Source organism: Chiloscyllium punctatum, unplaced genomic scaffold (assembly GCF_047496795.1).
Source record: "Chiloscyllium punctatum isolate Juve2018m unplaced genomic scaffold, sChiPun1.3 scaffold_93, whole genome shotgun sequence".
Taxonomy (NCBI): Eukaryota; Metazoa; Chordata; class Chondrichthyes; order Orectolobiformes; family Hemiscylliidae; genus Chiloscyllium; species Chiloscyllium punctatum.
The window spans coordinates 296,480-316,991 of NW_027309827.1; the positions used below are offsets into that span (position 1 = coordinate 296,480).

The 20,512-nt window shown below is 51.2% G+C and overlaps 1 long non-coding RNA gene across 1 annotated transcript in view; it reads left to right on the forward strand.

Moving 5' to 3' along the window:
• Positions 1 to 1,310: 1,310 nt before the first annotated feature.
• The window catches only part of LOC140471516 (uncharacterized), a 30,946-nt gene continuing 11,744 nt past the window's right edge, over positions 1,311 to 20,512 (forward strand). The window contains exons 1-2 of the long non-coding RNA XR_011957065.1: positions 1,311 to 1,513; positions 1,909 to 2,019. This is a non-coding gene — a long non-coding RNA (uncharacterized lncRNA). The remainder of the gene's footprint in view (positions 1,514 to 1,908; positions 2,020 to 20,512) is intronic.

The window sequence follows — 20,512 nt, forward strand, 5'->3', positions numbered from 1 at the left end:
ATTCTCAAGGCCCACCTCCTTCACAAGTGGGACATGACACGTCTGAACAGGTTGGTTAAAAATGTCACCTGCAGAAAACTCCAGGGATTCAAGTAGACTGCTGTTTGTTTCAGAGATCACCTGAGGATGAAGCTGTTATAAAGCTAATGCCCAGGACACTGCACCACCCGGGCAATGGGTTCTGAAGAAGATGCACACAGAACTGAAATGGTTCACTCTGTTTCTCTGTCCACATCTCCTGCCAGACCCACTGACTTCCTCCAGCACTTTCTGATTTGATTTGGATGTGAGGCACAGTTAGTAAGTTTGCAGATGACACCAAAATTAGAGGTGTAGAGGACAGAGAAGAAGGTTACCTCAGATTACAACAGGATCTTGACCAGATGGGCCAATGGGCTGAGAAATGGCAGATGGAGTTTAATTCGGATAAATGCAAGGTTCTGGATTTTGGGAAAGCAAATCTTAGCAGGACTTATATACTTAATGGTAAGGTCCAAGGGAGTGTTGATGAACAAAGAGACCTTGGAGTGCAGGTTCATAGCTCCTTGAAAGTGGAGTCGCAGATTAATAGGATAGTGAAGAAGGCGTTTGGTATGCTTTCCTTTATTGGTCAGAGTATTGATTACAGGAGTTGGGAGGTTATGTTGTGGCTGTATATGACATCAGTTAGGCCACTGTTGGAATATTGTGTTCAATTCTGGTCTCCTTCCTATTGGAAAGATGTTATGAAACTTGAAAGCGTTCACAAAAGATTTACAAGGCTGTTGCCAGGATTGGAGGATTTGAGCAAGAGGGAGAAGCTGAACAGGCTGGGGCTGTTTTCCCTGGAGTGGCGGAGGTTGAGGGATGACCTGACAGAGGTTTACAAAATCATTAGGGGCATGGATAGGATAAACAGACAAAGATTTTTCCCTGGGGTGGGGGTATCCAGAACTCGAGGGCATAGGTTTAGGGTGAGAGGGGAAAGATATAAGAGACCTAAGGGGCAATATTTTCACACAGAGGGTGGTACGTGTATGGAATGAGCTGCCAGAGGAAGTGGTGGAGGCTGGTACAATTACAACATTTAAGAGACATTTGGATGGGTTTATGAATAGGAAGGTTTGGAGGGATATGGGCCGGGTGCTGGTAGGTGGGACTAGATTGGGTTGGGACATCTGGTCGGTATGGACGGGTTGGACCGAAGGGTCGGTTTCCATGTTGGACATTTCTGTGACTCCAGTCTCAGATTTTCAGCATCTGCATGAATCACCCTCAGGCCCCGCCCCGTGACGTCACATATCCGTGTGCGCATGCGTCCACGGTCCCGGCCAAGATGGCGGATTTTCACCTCGAAATTGCAAAACATTTAACCACACGTTATTTTTCAAGGTGCTCGCTTCTCTCTGGAAGGGTTTATTCTCGGTCCGAATCCCTCTCCAGCTCCTGCAGCCTTGCCGTCTGGAAAAGCGCGTCTCTTCCCGTTTCCCACGGAGACAGACCGGGCACTGCGACTGCGCCGCCCTCGCCTGTAGTGAGTATAGAGGGTATTCACCATCGCGGGGAATGCTGGGTAGGTACTCCGCCATTGAGGAGATTAACACAGAAGATTAATTCTGTTCATTAATAAGTTTCTCTTTCCTGTATTCCAATCTTCTGCTATCCAAATAATCTTTGGAAGAACACAATTAGCGGTTAGATAAATATCTTAAAATTTGAAGCATCTATCAAATCTCCCAAGTCATCTCTACAACATAACCTTGTCATTAAAATACTAATTCTCTCAAATCATTTGATCAATTCCCGTCCTCAACTGATGGTGGTAGATTTTGGAAACTCCTTCAATAGGTGGATATTTAACACTCAAGCCAAGGGCTGGTTTATTCTGAATGTCTCTCAACATGTTTCTTTTGTCATCTCATTTTACAGAGAAGTGGAATTCATGAAAACGAAGTGTTTGATGCCAGTCCTGTGCTAACTTCTCAGCTACAAGCTTCAGCCAGGGAGTTTACATTGAAGTACAATCACATTGATTCAGAGGTGAATGTTTTTGAACATTCATCTATAATTCAATTGTAAACTTGTTTTGCTGTGGTTCATTGGATAGGCCCTGGTATGATCCCCTTACTGTGGATCTGAATGCATACCCATGCATTATTCTGTTTCATCCCTGTCCTTCATGACAATCTCTTTGCCATTGTCCAACCTGCACTACCTTTAATAATGAGTGTTTTGACTTTCTGTGACAGTTTACTGTTATTCTTCCAGTCATGTTCAAATGAGGGTTTCATCCCTGAAGTTCCTTGAGGTATGTGCTGTTAATTTATTCCACTCGTATGTGTGGCCTCCTTCACAAACATCACTCAGACTCACTTTATGCTCCCTCTCACACACACTATTCCCTTCCCTGCTCATACCACCCAGCCTCCTCCAGAGGCTTTCATATTCTGCTGTCTGAACAGCCCTCCCTATGTATTTCACCTTGGGGGAACATCACAGCCGTCCCGATCTGTTTAAACTCCTCCAGCCACTGCAACCTTCCCTATTACTGTCACCTCCACCAAACACTCCATCCCTCCCTATCACTGTCACCTCTGACAAACACTCCAACCCTCCCTATCACTGTCACCTCCTCCACACACTCCATCCCTCCCTATCACTGTCACCTCCCCCAGACACTCCAACCCTCCCTATCACTGTCACCTCCTCCACACACTCCAACCCTCCCTATCACTGTCACCTCCTCCAAACACTCCAACCCTCCCTATCACTGTCACCTCCCCCAGACACTCCAACCCTCCTGATCACTGTCACCTCCTCCAAACACTCCAACTCTCCCTATCACTGTCACCTCCCCCAGACACTCCAACCCTCCCTATCACTGTCACCTCCTCCAAACACTCCAACCCTCCCTATCACTGTCACCTCCTCCAAACACACCATCCCAATCACTGTCACCTCCTCTAAACACTCCAACCATCCCTATCACTGACACCTCCTCCATATACTCCATCCCTATCACTGTCACCTCCTCCAGACACACCAACCTTCCCTATCACTGTCACCTCCTCCAAACACTCCAACCTTCCCTATCACTGTCACCTCCTCCAAACACTCCATCCCTCCCTATCACTGTCACCTCCTCCAGACACACCAACCCTCCCTATCACTGTCACCTCCTCCAACCACTCCAACCCTCCCTATCACTGACCACTCCTCCAGTAACATCAACCCTCCCTCTCACTGTAACCTCCTCAATATACTCCAACCCTCAATATCGCTGTCACCTTCTCGAATCACTCCATCCCTCCCTCTCACTGTCACCTCCTCCAGATAATCCATCCCTCCCTATCACTGTCACCACCTCCAAATACTCCATCCCTCCCTATCACTGTCACTTCCTCCAAACAGGCCAATCCTCCCTATCACTGTCACCTCCTCCAGACACTCCAACCCTCCCATTCACTATCACCTTCTCTGTATACTCCAACCCTCCCTACCACTGTCACCTCCTCCAGACACTGTAACCTTCCCTATCACTGTCACTTCCTAAAAACACTCCATCCCTATCACTGTCGCCTCCTCCAAACACTCAAACCCCACTATCACTGTCGCCTCCTCCAAACACTCCAACCCTCCCGATCACTGTCACCTCCTCCAGACAGTGTAACCTTCCCTATCACTGTCACCTCCTCCACACACTCCAACCCTCCCTATCACTGTCACCTCCTCCAGACGCTCCATCCCTCCCTATCACTGTCACCTCCTCCACACACTCCAACCCTCCCTATCACTGTCACCTCCTCCAGACGCTCCATCCCTCCCTATCACTGTCACCTCCTCCACACACTCCAACCCTCCCTATCACTGTCACCTCCTCCAAACACTCCAACCTTCCCTATCACTGTCACCTCCTCCAAACACTCCATCCCTCCCTATCACTGTCACCTCCTCCAGACACACCAACCCTCCCTATCACTGTCACCTCCTCCAACCACTCCAACCCTCCCTATCACTGACCACTCCTCCAGTAACATCAACCCTCCCTCTCACTGTAACCTCCTCAATATACTCCAACCCTCAATATCGCTGTCACCTTCTCGAATCACTCCATCCCTCCCTCTCACTGTCACCTCCTCCAGATAATCCATCCCTCCCTATCACTGTCACCACCTCCAAATACTCCATCCCTCCCTATCACTGTCACTTCCTCCAAACAGGCCAATCCTCCCTATCACTGTCACCTCCTCCAGACACTCCAACCCTCCCATTCACTATCACCTTCTCTGTATACTCCAACCCTCCCTACCACTGTCACCTCCTCCAGACACTGTAACCTTCCCTATCACTGTCACTTCCTAAAAACACTCCATCCCTATCACTGTCGCCTCCTCCAAACACTCAAACCCCACTATCACTGTCGCCTCCTCCAAACACTCCAACCCTCCCGATCACTGTCACCTCCTCCAGACAGTGTAACCTTCCCTATCACTGTCACCTCCTCCACACACTCCAACCCTCCCTATCACTGTCACCTCCTCCAGACGCTCCATCCCTCCCTATCACTGTCACCTCCTCCACACACTCCAACCCTCCCTATCACTGTCACCTCCTCCAGACGCTCCATCCCTCCCTATCACTGTCACCTCCTCCACACACTCCAACCCTCCCTATCACTGTCACCTCCTCCAGACGCTCCATCCCTCCCTATCACTGTCACCTCCTCCACACACTCCATCCCTCCCTATCACTGTCACCTCCTCCAAACACTCCAACCCTCCCTGTCACTGTCACCTCCTCCAAACACTCCAACCTTCCCTATCACTGTCACCACCTCCTAACACTCCAACCCTCCCTATCACTGTCACCTCCTCCAGACGCTCCATCCCTCCCTATCACTGTCACCTCCTCCACACACTCCAACCCTCCCTATCACTGTCACCTCCTCCACACACTCCAACCCTCCCTATCACTGTCACCTCCTCCAAACACTCCAAACCTCCCTATCGCTGTCACCTCCTCCAAACACTCCAACCCTCCCTATCACTGTCACCTCCTCCAAACACTCCAACCCTCCCTATCGCTGTCACCTCCTCCAAACACTCCAACCCTCCCTACCACTGTCACCTCCTCCAAACACTCCATCCCTCCCTATCACTGTCACCTCTTCCAAACACTCTAACCCTTTCAATCACTGTCACCTCCTCCAAATACGCCAACCCTCCTGATCACTGTCACCTCCTCCAAACACTCCATCCCTCCCTATCACTGTCACCTCCTCCAGATACATCAACCCTGCCTCTCACTGTAACTTCCTCAATATACTCCAACACTACGTATCACTGTCACCTCCTCGAATCACTCCATCCCTCCCTATCACTGTCACTTCCTCCAAACACTCCCTCCCTATCACTGTCACCTCCTCCAAGTACTCCAACCCTCCCTATCACTCTCACCTCCTCCGGACCCTCAAACCCCACTATCACTGTCATCTCCTCCAAACACTCCATCCCTCCCTATTACTGTCACCTCCTACAAACCTCCAACCCTCCCTATCCCTGTCACCTCCTCCAAACACTCCAACCCTCCCTATCACTGTCATCTCCTCCAAACACTCCAACCCTCCCTATCACTGTCACCTCCTCCAGACACGCCAACCCTCCCTATTACTGTCACCTCCTCCACACACTCCAACCCTCCCTATTACTGTCACCTCCTCCACACACTCCAACCCTCCCTATCACTGTCACCTCCTCCAAACACGCCAACCCTCCCTATTACTGTCACCTCCTCCACACACTCCAACCCTCCCTATTACTGTCACCTCCTCCACACACTCCATCCCTCCCTATCACTGTCACCTCCTCCAAACACTCCAACCCTCCCTATTACTGTCACCTCCTACAAACCTCCAACCCTCCCTATCCCTGTCACCTCCTCCAAACACTCCAACCCTCCCTATCACTGTCATCTCCTCCAAACACTCCAACCCTCCCTATCACTGTCACCTCCTCCAAACACGCCAACCCTCCCTATTACTGTCACCTCCTCCACACACTCCAACCCTCCCTATTACTGTCACCTCCTCCACACACTCCAACCCTCCCTATCACTGTCACCTCCTCCAAACACTCCAACCCTCCCTATCACTGTCACCTCCTCCAAACACTCCAACCCTCCCTATCACTGTCACCTCTTCCAAACACGCCAACCCTCCCTATCGCTGTCACCTCCTCCAACCACTCCAACCCTCCCTATCACTGTCCACTCCTCCAGTAACATCAACCCTCCCTCTCACTGTAACCTCCTCCATATACTCCAACCCTCCGTATCTCTGTCACCTCCTCGAATCACTCCATCCCTCCCTATCGCTGTCACCTCCGCCACACACTCCAACCCTCCCTATCACTGTCACTTCCTCCAGTCACTCCAACCCTCCCTATCACTGTCACCTCCTCCAGTCACTCCAACCCTCCCTACCACTGTCACCTCCTCCATTCACTCCAACCCTCCCTACCACAGTCACCTCCTCCACACACTCCAACCCTCCCTATCGCTGTCACCTCCGCCACACACTCCAACCCTCCCTATCACTGTCACTTCCTCCAGTCACTCCAACCCTCCCTATCACTGTCACCTCCTCCAGTCACTCCAACCCTCCCTACCACTGTCACCTCCTCCATTCACTCCAACCCTCCCTATCACTGTCACCTCCTCCACACACTCCAACCCTCCCTATCGCTGTCACCTCCTCCAAACACTCCAACCCTCCCTATCGCTGTCACCTCCTCCAAACACTCCAACCCTCCCTATCACTGTCACCTCCCCCAAACACTCCATCCCTCCCTATCACTGTCACCTCCTCCAAACACTCCAACCCTCCCTATCACTGTCACCTCCCCCAAACACTCCATCCCTCCCTATCACTGTCACCTCCTCCAGACACTCCATCCCTCCCTATCACTGTCACCACCTCCTAACACTCCAACCCTCCCTATCACTGTCACCTCCCCCCACACACTCCAACCCTCCCTATCACTGTCACCTCCTCCAGACACTCCATCCCTCCCTATCACTGTCACCTCCCCCCACACACTCCAACCCTCCCTATCACTGTCACCTCCTCCAAACACTCCAACCTTCCCTATCACTGTCACCTCCTCCACACACTCCATCCCTCCCTATCACTGTCACCTCCTCCACACACTCCAACCCTCCCTATCGCTGTCACCTCCTCCAAACACTCCAACCCTCCCTATCACTGTCACCTCCCCCAGACACTCCAACCCTCCCTATCACTGTCACCTCCTCCAGACACTCCATCCCTCCCTATCACTGTCAACTCCTCAAACATTCCAACCCTCCCTATCACTGTCACCTCCTCGAATCACTCTATCCCTCCCTACCACTGTCACTTCCTCCAAACACTCCAACACTCCCTATTACTGTCAACTCCTCCAGTAACATCAACCCTCCCTCTCAGTGTAACCTCCTCAATATACTCCCTCCCTCCGTATCACTGTCACCTCCTCGAATCACTCTATCCATCTCTATCACTGTCACCTCCTCCAACCACTCCAACCCTCCCTATCACTGTCACCTCCTCCAACCACTCCAACCCTCCCTACCACTGTCACCTCCTCCAACCACTCCAACCCTCCCTATCACTGTCACCTCCTCCAAACACTCCAAACCTCTCTATCACTGTCACCTCCTCCACTCACTTTAAACCTTCCCTCCCAAACCTGCCTCTTACTGTACTTTGTTCAGTCATTCCAAACCGCCCTCTTCCGCCCTAATCTCTCCCCCCACCGTCTCCTTCCCCCCCGTCTCCTTCCCCCCCGTCTCCTTCCCCCCCGTCTCCTTCCCCCCTGTCTCCTTCCCCCCCGTCTCCTTCCCCCCCGTCTCCTTCCCCCCCCCGTCTCCTTCCCCCCCCCGTCTCCTTCCCCCCCCCGTCTCCTTCCCCCCCCGTCTCCTTCCCCCCCCGTCTCCTTCCCCCCGTCTCCTTCCCCCCCCCCGTCTCCTTCCCCCCCCGTCTCCTTCCCCCCCCGTCTCCTTCCCCCCCCCCGTCTCCTTCCCCACCCCCGTCTCCTTCCCCCCCCGTCTCCTTCCCCCCCCGTCTCCTTCCCCCCCCGTCTCCTTCCCCCCCCCCGTCTCCTTCCCCCCCCGTCTCCTTCCCCCCCCGTCTCCTTCCCCCCCGTCTCCTTCCCCCCCCCGTCTCCTTGCCCCCCCGTCTCCTTCCCTCCCCCCGTCTCCTTCCCCCCCGTCTCCTTCCCCCCCGTCTCCTTCCCCACCCCCCGTCTCCTTCCCCACCCCCGTCTCCTTCCCCCCCCGTCTCCTTCCCCCCCCGTCTCCTTCCCCCCCGTCTCCTTCCCCCCCCGTCTCCTTCCCCCCCCCGTCTCCTTCCCCCCCCCGTCTCCTTCCCCCCCCCGTCTCCTTCCCCCCCGTCTCCTTCCCCCCCCCCCCCGTCTCCTTCCCCCCCCGTCTCCTTCCCCCCCCGTCTCCTTCCCCCCCGTCTCCTTCCCCCCCCCGTCTCCTTCCCCCCCCCGTCTCCTTCCCCCCCCCCGTCTCCTTCCCCCCCCCGTCTCCTTCCCCCCCATCGCCTTCCACCCCCCGTCGCCCCCCCCCCATTATCTGCCCCTCCCAATCATCCCCCCGCTCCCCATCATTCCTCGGCCCCCATTGTTCCCCCTCCCCTAATTGTCCCCCCCATCATCACCCCTCCTCCCACCGTCTCCCCCGTCCCCATCGACCCCCCCCCACCCCTCACCTGCCCCCTTCTGTCCCCATCAGTCCCCAGCAGACCTCATCTGTTTAATTCAGTCCCCACCCACTACCGTTCGTCCCTTGTCCAGTCCCCATCTTTCCCCACCGGTTCCCCCAGTCCCCACCTGTTCCGCTCTGTTCCCCTCTGTCCTGTGTCCCCACCAATCCGCATCTGACCCCATCAGAATCATCAGACCCCACCAGCCTCCGTGTCCCCACAGGTCCCACCAGTCCCAATGTGTCCCCACCAATCCCCCACCAGTCTCCATTTTTCCCCACCAGTCCCCGATCAGTCCCATCAGTCCCCCCATTCCCCATGTGCCCCTACCAGTCCCTATCAGAACAATTTGTCCCCCTCCTGTCTCCTTCTCTCCCCATCAGTTGCCACAAGAACCATCTGTCTCCCTCTGTCCCCTTCTCTCCCCACCTCGCCCCGCCAGTCCCTGCAGTCTCCCTCTGTCCCCACCAGTCCCCATTATTCCCATTCTATCCTCATCAGTCCCTCTCTGTCCCTGTCAGTCGCCACCAATCCCTCTCTTTTCCCCCCTCTCACTCTTTCCCCCCCCTCACTCTCTCCACCCCCCCCACTCTCCCCATCTGTTGCAACCAGTCCCAATCTCTCCCCATCTGTCGCCACCAGTCATCATCTGTCGCCATTATTCCCATTCAGTCCCCCTCTGCTCCCATCTGTTCCCACCAGTCTCCTCTGTCGCCATTAGTCATCATCTCACCACCAGTCACCAACTGAATCATCTGTCCCCATCTGTCCCTATCAGTTCCTGTCAGTCCCCATCTGTCATCACCAGTCCCACTCCTTCCCCCTCCATTCCCACCAGTCCACATCTGTCCCCATCAGAATCACCTGTCCCCACCTGACCCCACCTGACCCCACCTGACCCCACCTGACCCCACCTGACCCCACCTGTCCCCACCCGTCCTGACCCGTTCCCATCAAATCCTGAGGGTTCTCCCTGAATATAACTGGAATAACCCGAACACTGAGATAACAACCAGAACCAGGTGAATGGGGAGGGTTCTGCAGTGAGCATCTCCCTAGCCCCTGTCCCAATGTCAAAACACACCCCCCTGCCCTGGTCAGTGTATAATCCAGGACCAGAGCTCGGAATCAATGGGACCTTTGTTTTGGGATCAGGAATTTGCTTTCCCACCAAGACCCTCTTCCCCTCCCCCACCCCTCTCTGCCTTCCACAAGGACCGTTCCCTTTGACACTCCTTGGGTTTGTATCACTCTCACCCCCCAAACCCCCAGGTACCTTCCCCTGTCACTGGAAAAGATACAAACCCTGCTGTTACACCCCCAGCCCCCTCAGCTCCATCCAGGGCCCCCAACCCCTTCTTCCAGGGGAGACAGAGGTTCACCTGCCTCTCCTCCAACCGTGTTTCCAGCATCAGGTGCTCCCGGTGTGGGCTTCTCTCCATCAGGAAGACCCAATGGAAACTTAGGGAACGGTTCACTGAGCATCACAGCCGGGCCCAGAGGGGCTGACCAGACCCCCCAGTCACCGCCCAGTTCACTTCCCCCCCAACATGATCATCCTCGACCTCCTGCATTACCACAACAAACCACACCACAAATTGGAGGAACAACATCTCATCCCCCTCCTGGGAAGCCTACAGTCTGGAGGACTCAACACGGAGTCCTCCAATTTCAAGTAACCTCCTTCCCCTGCTCTCTCCCACCAACTGGATTCATTCCTCCCATTGTCCAACCAGGTGGGACCCTCTACCTGTCCTCACCCCCTTCGCCCTCATTTCCCCCACCCTGACCTGTTCCACCCCTTCGTCCTCCCTCCCCCTCACCCTCCCACCCTATCCTCCTTCCCCCTCACCCTCAATCCCCCTCCCACCCCATCCTCCCTCCCCCTCCCCCTCTCCCTCCTCCCCCTCCCACCCCATCCTCTCTCCCACTTCCACCCCATCATCCCTCCCCCTCCCACCCCATCATCCCTCCCCCTCCCCCCATCCTTCCTCCCCCTCCCTCCCCCCTTCGTCCTCCCTCCCCCTCCCTCCCCTCTTCGTCCTCCCTCCCCCTCCCTCCCCTCTTCGTCCTCCCTCACCCTTCGTCCTCCTTCCCCCTCGTCCTCTCTCCCCCCTTGGTCTTCCCTCACCCTCCCTCTCCCTCCCCATCCTCCCATTCCCTCATCCTCCCTCCCCATTCCCTCTACCTCCCTCCCCACTCCCTCCCTCCCCACTCCCTCCCTCTCCTGTCGGTCCCTCTCTCCGTTGTTCCACTCCCTTTCCATTCTGTTTTTTGGCCCATCCGTCTTTTCTCTGGCCCCCTCCCTCCTTGTTCCTGCCCTCTGAACGTCCCCCTACGTATATAAAAGCCCCTCTGTGTCCGATATACCCTCCTCATGGACCTCCCCCAATACCCGTCCAGGGGGTACAGGAGCCTGTGGGGACTGGCTGAGACCAGAATCCCTGATGGCTCACAGTCCAGGAGAAGGATATTCAGCCCATCGTGTCTATCCCCCCTTCTATTAACGGCCCAGTGTCCTGCCCCCCTGGGATTTGCCCCTGAATGGCCCGTGACTGAGTCCCCGTTCTGGCAGAGACCGCTCCTCACTGATAGCCCACCGCCTCCCCACACAGTGAGCATGTGCAGACACTCACTGGCCTTTTGACTGACCGTGGATGGGCAGAGGAAGATCCCACTCTCCAGCAATTTCGTCACTTCTTCCTCCCCCCCCCCCACCCCATGCCCCAATCTCACTCAAAGGGGTTTTTCCTGACACCCCCTGCTCCCTAGTTTTCCATAAGGATTCCCCCTAATTATTTGCCCTCCCAAAGTTTTGTCCCCACCCCTGGATGTTATGTCTGTTCCTAATTTGGCAGCACCCCCTCCCCCACCCACCCCTTTATGTTGGGGGGACACAGTGAGTACGTGCAGACACTCAGTGACCTTTTGAGGGACTGCTTCACTGCCCCTCACTCCCTGAGACAGGGACTTTACATAAACCTCCCCCCCATCACATTTTCACTCTATTGTGCTGCCCCCCCCGCCAATTATATTCCTGACCACAATTCCCAATACCCCCATGTTCAGTCTCTCCCCCACTTCGGGGGGGGTTTCCAGCCCATCCCCATTTATTTCCCTTTCCAATCCACACCCCCACCAAATATTGCCCCCCAATATTCTGTTCCCCCTACATTTACCATCCCCTTCCTCTGTAACCCCAAAGCCCCCCATCTTCGGCTAATTTGTGACCCCACCCATAATTTTCCACTCCCCTGGAATTTTCCAGCCCCCCCTATTTTCCCCTCCTTCCCCAATCTAATTGCCCCTCTCCCCGGTGTACCTTCATTTACCCCCTACCCACCCCACTGTCCCCTCTGCCCATACTCCCCTATCTCTGTATAAAAGCCCCCTCTGTGTCTCCATTGTGTACAATTCCCCCACCCTCCCTCACCACCCCCACCCCTCACTGTGTCCCTGGCCCTGGGCTGGGGGGGGGGGGCACAGGGAGTATGTGCAGAGACTTACCGGCCATTCGACTGTGTGTGTCTTCATGCACAGCAAGATCCCAGTCCCCAGGCTTCCCCCTGCCCCACTCCACCCTGAGAAAGGGGCTTTCTTTCCCCCCACCCACACCCACAGTTTTGACAACAACAGGAGTCCCAGGGAACAGCAAGATCCCACTGTGTTTATGATACGTGCAATACCACACGATACTGAGTCCAAATCTCCCTTCGGGACAGGAGGACAGGGAGGGAGGGCTGGGGGCATACAGACAGATAGAGAGAGGGACAGAGACCGAGGTGGGGAGAGAACACAAACAAGATTAGGGACAGAGAAATGGAGACAGACACAGAAAGAGAGAAAATCCCAGGGTTGGCAGTGTGAGGGAGGGAGACAGGGAGATGGAAGTTGATTAAATCAGAGCCAAGATCTTTTGAATCAAAAAACAAGAAAAACAAACAAAATCCCATCACTGAGTGACTTCCCAAAGCTCCCCATTTTATCAGCACTTCCCCCTGATTTTAAACCCAGAGAATGGGAACAGATTTCACTGGGACCCAGGGGGTCAATGCTTTCTGACTGAGACCCCCAACCCCACCCCAAGGGTTTATATTCTGAGACTCGATGGAAGGGAGTTGGTCTCAGAGCCTGGATCTTGTCCCTCCCTCCGTGTTTAACCTGCCCCCTCCAGCTGCTTCTCTCCCTCTCTCCCACCTTCCCTCACACTGTCTCTCTTTCTCCTTCACTCCTTCCCATCTGTTTCCCTCTCTCATTCTCTCTCTTCTCCCCCACCTCTCTCTCCCTGTCCCTATCCCCCTCTCCATCTCTCCGCTCAGCTTCCTCCTGTTCTCGAGAATGGATTGTTCTCTCTCTCTCTCTCTCTCTCTCTCTCTCTCCATTCCCCTCTGTTCTGATTGAAATGCCCTCCCCTCCCTCCCTCCCATTTAAAGTGTGTTCCCATCTCCCCGCCCTGTCCTGTAGACATTAGCCCCCTCACTATCACATTGTGGAGGGAGGGGGAGGAGAGGTGGTGGGGGGTCTGGGCTGGGGAAAGGAGGGATGATACACCCCACCCACTATCAGACCATCAGCAAACGGAGCCTGGGCCCTTTGGACAGACTCCTGTGATGTGTAAGGGGCAACCTGCAGGCTGAGGGGCGCACAGCAAGATCCAACAGGAAGCTGGGTGTGGCATACCTGGGGTATTTCCTCATCTTTACCCCCTGCGAGAACTAGTGCCATCCCCCAGCAACAACCCCTCCCCATATCAACCACTCCACAAGCAAAATGCCCCCCATGTAATTTTCACACAGCAAGATCCCAATAATACCATCACTTTCCAAATGCAGTTTCTGATCATGAGTCTCTCTCTGTCTGTCTCTCCCTGCCTGGAATCCCACATCCTGTCCTCCACACCCCTCCCCATTAAAATGACGACAAGTCACAGGGTGGGCTATTGATGCACAGTGCAATCCCACAGGGTAGTCCCCTTTGTGCTCCAGAATGTGCTCAAATCCCACTTTACATCCGACAGGAGGCTGTGGATTTCTGTGTGTGGGACGATTTTATTTGTTTGAAAAATCAACCAAAGGAAGACCGAGAGAGAGAGAGATCCCCTCCCAGATACCTGGGGAATTGGCGAACCTGTGTCTTTTCTGTGCGATTATCACATTTGGTCACCCTGGTTGCAACGTTGGCCACCCTGCAGGTAGTTTGAGACACAGCAAGATCCACATGTAGCATTATTCTGATATTAGAAGAAGTCTTTGGAGAAAGTTTCTCATTTAAGGTTTTACTTCCCTCCTTGGGGAGTCCTGTCTGTCAGATACTCACTGGGGATTGATGTGTTTGTGTCAAATCCCAGGGCCCCAGTTACTTTAACTCCAGGCTTCAAATCTGTTTAAAAATGACAGGGCTGCAATCTGACAGGAGCCAGTTACCCAGAGGCCCCTAAAACCCAGGGTCCCCCAGAGGAGATTAAACCTCGGGGTAAATTAACACACAACTCACGTGGGCCCCCACGGGGTGCAGCCTATCGACCAGGCCTCAGGCCTCAGGCCCGTGCTCCCCCTCTGGAGAAAGCTCTTGTTCAAAGGTCTCCTGATCCCAAAGTTTCTCTCTTTGAATCTTCAAGGGGCCAGCAACATCCCATGGGAGGAAAGAGACAGCATTCATTGAAAGGCAAAGGAGGAAAATTATTACAGAGCGATAGCACAGCAAGATCCCAGGTTTCCCCCTCTCTCTGTGACATAGACAATTTCCCAGCGACATCCAAACACAAACATATCGGGTGATGAGCTGAGTTTTCATTCCAAAGCTTTGGAGAAACTTTGAGATACCAGGTGACCTGATTAAAACACTCACTGCTTGCAATGACGGCATTGGGGCAGCTGGTGCACAGCAAGATCCCACATGCAACAATGCAGCAGCAGCTAATTACTCTGATCATTTCCCCCTCTGTGATGCTGCTTCAGTTTAATTATTTCCTGTCACCCCAGAATCAAACTTTGCAGAATTTCACAATCTCAAAACACCTCTCCCTCTCTCTCCCCTTCTGTTTCCCCTGCTCTCTCAATTTTTCAAATCTCTCTCTCACTCTCTTTCTCTCACTGTTGTATTTTCTCACCCTACCCTCTCTGTAACCAATATTACTCTGACATTATGACAAGTCTTTAGAGAGTGTCACATCATTTGGGTTTTAATTCCCCCTCTCAGATCCTGGGGATGGACATAGAGTCAAAGAGATGTACAGAACGGAAACAGACCCTTCGGTCCAACGTGTCCATACCGACCAGATGTCCCAACCCAATCTAGTCCCACCTGCCATCACCCGGCCCATATCCCTCCAAACCCTTCCTATTCATATACCCATCCAAATGCCTCTTAAATGTTGCAATTGTACCAGCCTCCACCACATCCTCTGGCAGCTCATTCCATATACGTACCACCCTCTGCGTGAAATTGTTGCCCCTTAGGTCTCTTTTATATCTTTCCCCTCTCACCCTAAACCTATGCCCTCTAGTTTTGGACTCCCCGACCCCAGGGAAAATACTATGTCTATTTATCCTATCCATGCTCCTCATAATTTTGTAAACCTCTATAAGGTCATCCCTCAGCCTCCGATGCTCCAGGGAAAACAGCCCCAGCCTGTTCAGCCTCTCCCTGTAGCTCAAATCTTCCAACTCTGGCAACATCCTTGTAAATCTTTCAACCCTTTCAAGTTTCACAACATCTTTCCGATTGGAAGGAGACCAGAACTGCACGCAATATTCCAACAGTGGCCTAACCAATGTCCTGTACAGCTGCAACATGACCTCCCAACTCCTGTACTCAATACTCTGACCAATAAAGGAAAGCATACCAAACACCTTCTTCACTATTCTACCTACCTGCGACTTCACTTTCAAGGAGGTATGCACCTGGACTCCAAGGTCTCTTTGTTCACCAACACTCCCTAGGACCTTACCATTAAGTGTATAAGTCCTGCTAAGATTTGCTTTCCCAAAATGTAGCGCCTCACATTTATCTGAATTAATCTCCATCTGCCACTTCTCAGCCCATTGGCCCATCTGGTCCAGATCCTGTTGTAATCTGAGGTAACCCTGTTCACTGTTCACTACACCTCCAATTTTGGTGTCATCTGCAAACCTACTAACTGTACCTCTTATGCTCGCATCCAAATCATTTATGTAAATGACATACTTTAACACCAGGCTTCAAACCTGTTTAAAAATGACAGGGCCGCAATCTGACAGTAGCCAGTTAAGCAGAGGCCCCTAAAGCCCAGGAACCCCAGAGGAGATTAAACCTCGGGGTAAATAAACACACAATCCATGTCGGCCCCCATGGGGTGCAGCCTGTCGACCAGGCCTCAGGCCTCAGAACCACGTCTCCCTCTGGAGCTTGGCCAAGGCTTCCCTCGGCCTGAACATTTTGGATCTTCACGTTGCAGCTTTCCCAACAAAAGTTCATCGGGATAAAAGAAGGAAAAGATTACTTGAAAGGGAATGTGAGAGCATTTTGAAGGCAAGTTACACAGCAAGATCCCAGGTTTAAAATCACCCCCGTCCATCCCCAATGTATTAATGTATCGAACACAGTCAGCAGTTAGGATGGTACATGGTGTGGGAGCAGATCTTCCCAGGGATTGGAGGGGGATAGTGAGGGAAAGGCATCAGATTCTTACACTCAGCAGTGACCTGGGATCAATTGCCTTTTACTGAAAACATTTCCCAACTTGTATGTGCATGGAGCTCCCTCCAGTCTGAAAGTCTCATTCATCTCTATCATGTCTCCTGTCTCTGACCCAATGGTATATTCATTCCCAGGATAGGGACAACATGGGGCTAGATACAGAGTAAATCTCCCTCCACACTGTTTGCATCGAATACTCCCAGCACATGTGCAGCATGGGGTTAGATACAGAGTATAGATCCCTCTGCACTGTTCCTATCAAACACACACAGGATCGGGACAGCATGGGGTGAGATACAAAGTTAGGCAGCATTGTAGACAGTGCAGATGGTACCTTAACATTACAAAGGGATATCGATAGATTGGGTGAATGGGCAAAGCTGTGTTAGATGGAGTTCAGTGTCAGCAAGTGTGTGGGTATCAGGTTGGAGTACAGAGAGGGAGGTTTACAAGAATGATCCTGGAGCTCAGGGATTACATTCTGAGGGGAGACTGGACAAATGAGGCTGTTTTCCTCCAGAATTGAGAAAGCTAAGGGGTGATCTGATCAAAGCCTTCAAGGAATAAACAGAATGAGACAGGATCAATCAAGATCAACGATTCCCACAGGTTGGAGATTCTAGACCAAGAGGGAGCAGAGTCTGAGAATGAGGGCCCAGAGTGTTCAGGAGAGATGGTAGGAAGCACTTTAACACACACAGGGTGGGAGAGGTTTGGGACTCTCTTCCACAAACAGCAGTGGATGCTGGATCAGTCGTTGAGGTTAAATCAGAGAGAGATACATGTTTATTCAGTGAAGATATTGAGGGATATGGGCCAAAGGAAGGAATGTGGAGTTAGGCCACAGATTAGTCATGATCCCATTGAATGATGGAACAGGCTCGAGGGGCTGAATGGCCTCCTCCTGTTCCTATGTTCCAAAATAACGATCCTCCTGCACTTTCCCTATCAACCCCTCCCAGGGCAGGGACAGGATGGGGTTACATACACAGTAAAGCTCCCTTTTCTGTATCACCATCAACCCTTCCCAGGGTAGGGTCGGAACAGGGTTAGGTACAGAGTAAAGCTCCCCCTACACTGTCCCCATCAACCCATCCCAGGATTGTTTAATGGAGCTTTAATATTTGAAAATGCTTCTATTATTCTGTCATTCACTGTCCCTCAGTAACTGTGTGCGCGTTCGTGCGTGCATAAGTGAGAGACTGAGAGAGAGAAACGGAGACAGAGACCAGGGCCCTGCATTACTGGGTCAGGTAGTGTTGTGGAGAAACTATAGAGAACCACCAGGAGACGCAGAGAGTTCTTCAAGAAATAAGTCTTTTATTTGCAAACAAAAAACTGTGACACTGAGAAAGCAGATTCTCGAATGCCCCCGAACCTCAGGGTCCGTGGATTTTTATATCATTTTTGATCATGTTTCTGTGAGCTTGTCAGCATGACCAACTATCTTAATCAAAGTATCTCACTCCAGCTCCACAATAAACCAGTGATGTTAGTTCCCATTACCTCTTTAGTTGTACATTCTACTTGATGTTATTCTAATGTCATGATTAGATATTTATTGCGAACTCTGCTGCAGTGATCTTCCATTGCAGACTAACCTGTCATGATAGATATTTAGCTATTCCATCTATTACAATAGTCTCCTGTCTCAAGCTGACTCGACTAACTATTAGTTAGATATTTTAATGTCATGTCCCAAATATTTCCGGTCCCAATCCTGTCAGAATAACACTTACCAGAGAAACTTGCTTTATTACTAGTGTTATCTCATCTGGCCATAGTGACCCTTCAGCCTTAACCTTACTCTGCTAATGGGTGTCAGAATGTTCCACTATGGTTATCCCATCCTGCCCCTGCATTCCACAGACCACAGATTCCCAGTGGTCTTCATGCTTTAACCCTTCCTATGCTTTCATGGTCTTTATTTTCCATTGACCTCACTCCAACAACAATACCATTTATTAGTTAAACAGGATGGAAGACAGCATCAATTCTCAGGAAGTGTTTTACTGTTTCTGTTTTTGTTAAAACACTTGGGCGGTGTGCTGGCTCAGTCAGGAGACTGTCTGTGTGGTGTTTACACATTCTCCCCGTGTCTGCGTGGGTTTCCTCCGGGTGCTCCGGTTTCCTCCCACAGTCCAAAGATGTGTAGGTCAGGTGGATTGGTCATGCTCAATTGCCCGTAGTGTTCGGTACATTAGTCAGAGGGAAATTGGCCTGGGTGGGTTACTCTCCGGAGGGTCGGTGTGGATTGTTTCCACACTGTCGGGAATCTAATCTATTTATGACATAACATCATACATAGTAATCTGAGATTGACCAGGTTCTGAATTTATTGTTACAATGGTTAAAGACTGTCACCTATATGCCCATCTCTCGTCAACTGGTCTGTTGAATTTCCCTCATGTTTTGCTCGATATACCAAGTGGGAAGTTGCTCAGTGACATCTTAGTTAGGTGTCAAAGCCCTCAAACAATAAAGTGCTCCTTTGAGATTAAATTTAAAGGTGTTTCTCTGCAAATGGCCAGACTCAAAATGATCACAGCAGATTCAGCCTTCACTTCACAGCAAAGTATCATCTTCCTTTAAATGGGAATATACATCATCTTAAAAGCTAAGGAAATAATTGTGACTTTAAATAAATACTTCCAGTAACTAACATAATCCAATAAATATTGATTCCTTTTGATATTTTTTACTGGAACTGTTAAGCTCAGACTATTATAAAGTTGTTTAAAACATAAGGAACTACAACTACATTAACATTGAAATGACTAATGTGGACTATTAGACCACTCACAACATTCTTAAGCAGGCAGCCCAGAGCATAACATTGCAGTTTGTTTCGATAAGTGTACAGTGAAAATTACCTGGAATAAAATAGCTCGGTTGCTGACTAGATTTTAAACAGGCACAATCATTACTCACAAAATTACACAAAGAACAAAGAACCCCTACAGAACCCCACCTATCCAGCTCGACGTAATTATGCTGTTCCGAGTACATCAGTTCCAATGTTAAACACCAGTATCAATGCTTCAAGTTGAAGTTGGAGGGCAGAAAAGAGAGTTTCTACACAACTCCCTGTTGAACTTTGCAAACCTGTTCAGCTTAGCTCAGCTAAAGAGCTGACCACTGCCCTTTGATTATGTCGGTGAGTTGTCAAGCACGATCACTTTGGCCTGAAGGCTCATCTGTTTACATGTAAACAAAAGGCCTCTTCAAATCCTTTTTATCTCTGTACCACACCAGACTGATCGGAACCTGCACCCCCCCCCCCCCTCCACCTCCAACAAAAAATCAAGGACAGAGTCTCCTTGAGCCAAGGAACAGCTTTCAGATAAAAATGGACGAGTTTTGTGACACTAAAGAAAGTCCACATTTTTGTTTCAAATGCAATCCCACTGTCTCTGATTACAGATAGTAGCTTTAATTTGGACCCTTGCCAAGTCTAACCTCAATCCTCCAATGTGTAGTCAGCAAACAATCAAACTGCAAGGTCTTGCTTCTTTCAGAAGAAGGACTGCAGTAGTTATTGGGGAGACAGACAGAGGAAGCCGAATCCAGACTGATTAATTCACCAGACTTGGTGCAGTTAATATACTGGTGCAATTATTTTCTGCTCACAACATTTAAAATTCAGTCCTCAGTTATAACTATGTGATCTTTGTTCAGTCTCATTCAACGATGCATGGTTCATCGCAGCTTCTCCCAAGAATTGGGATACAATGTCAGGACAATAAACTTTCCCAAAGTTATTAAGTTTCGAGGGAATGCAGTGAATTGTCACTTTGTTTCAGCACCTGTCAACACAAGTTGTCACCTGCTCCTTTTTCAAATGCACACACTTTTGTTCCACACACAAATCTCTTCACATCACCAAAATCATTTTTCTTGTTTCATATTATCTATTTTTTAAAAATATTACACATTCTGGACAAGATGGATTTTGGCCTGCATTGATGCAGCAATATTCTATAATTTAAAACCAGCTTTCAGGGGAATATCAATAATGGTTTGAACTCACACCAAGCATAGCACAATAGTGTCTGCTGTTCAAATTTTTTTTTAAATCCTGCGCTAACATGC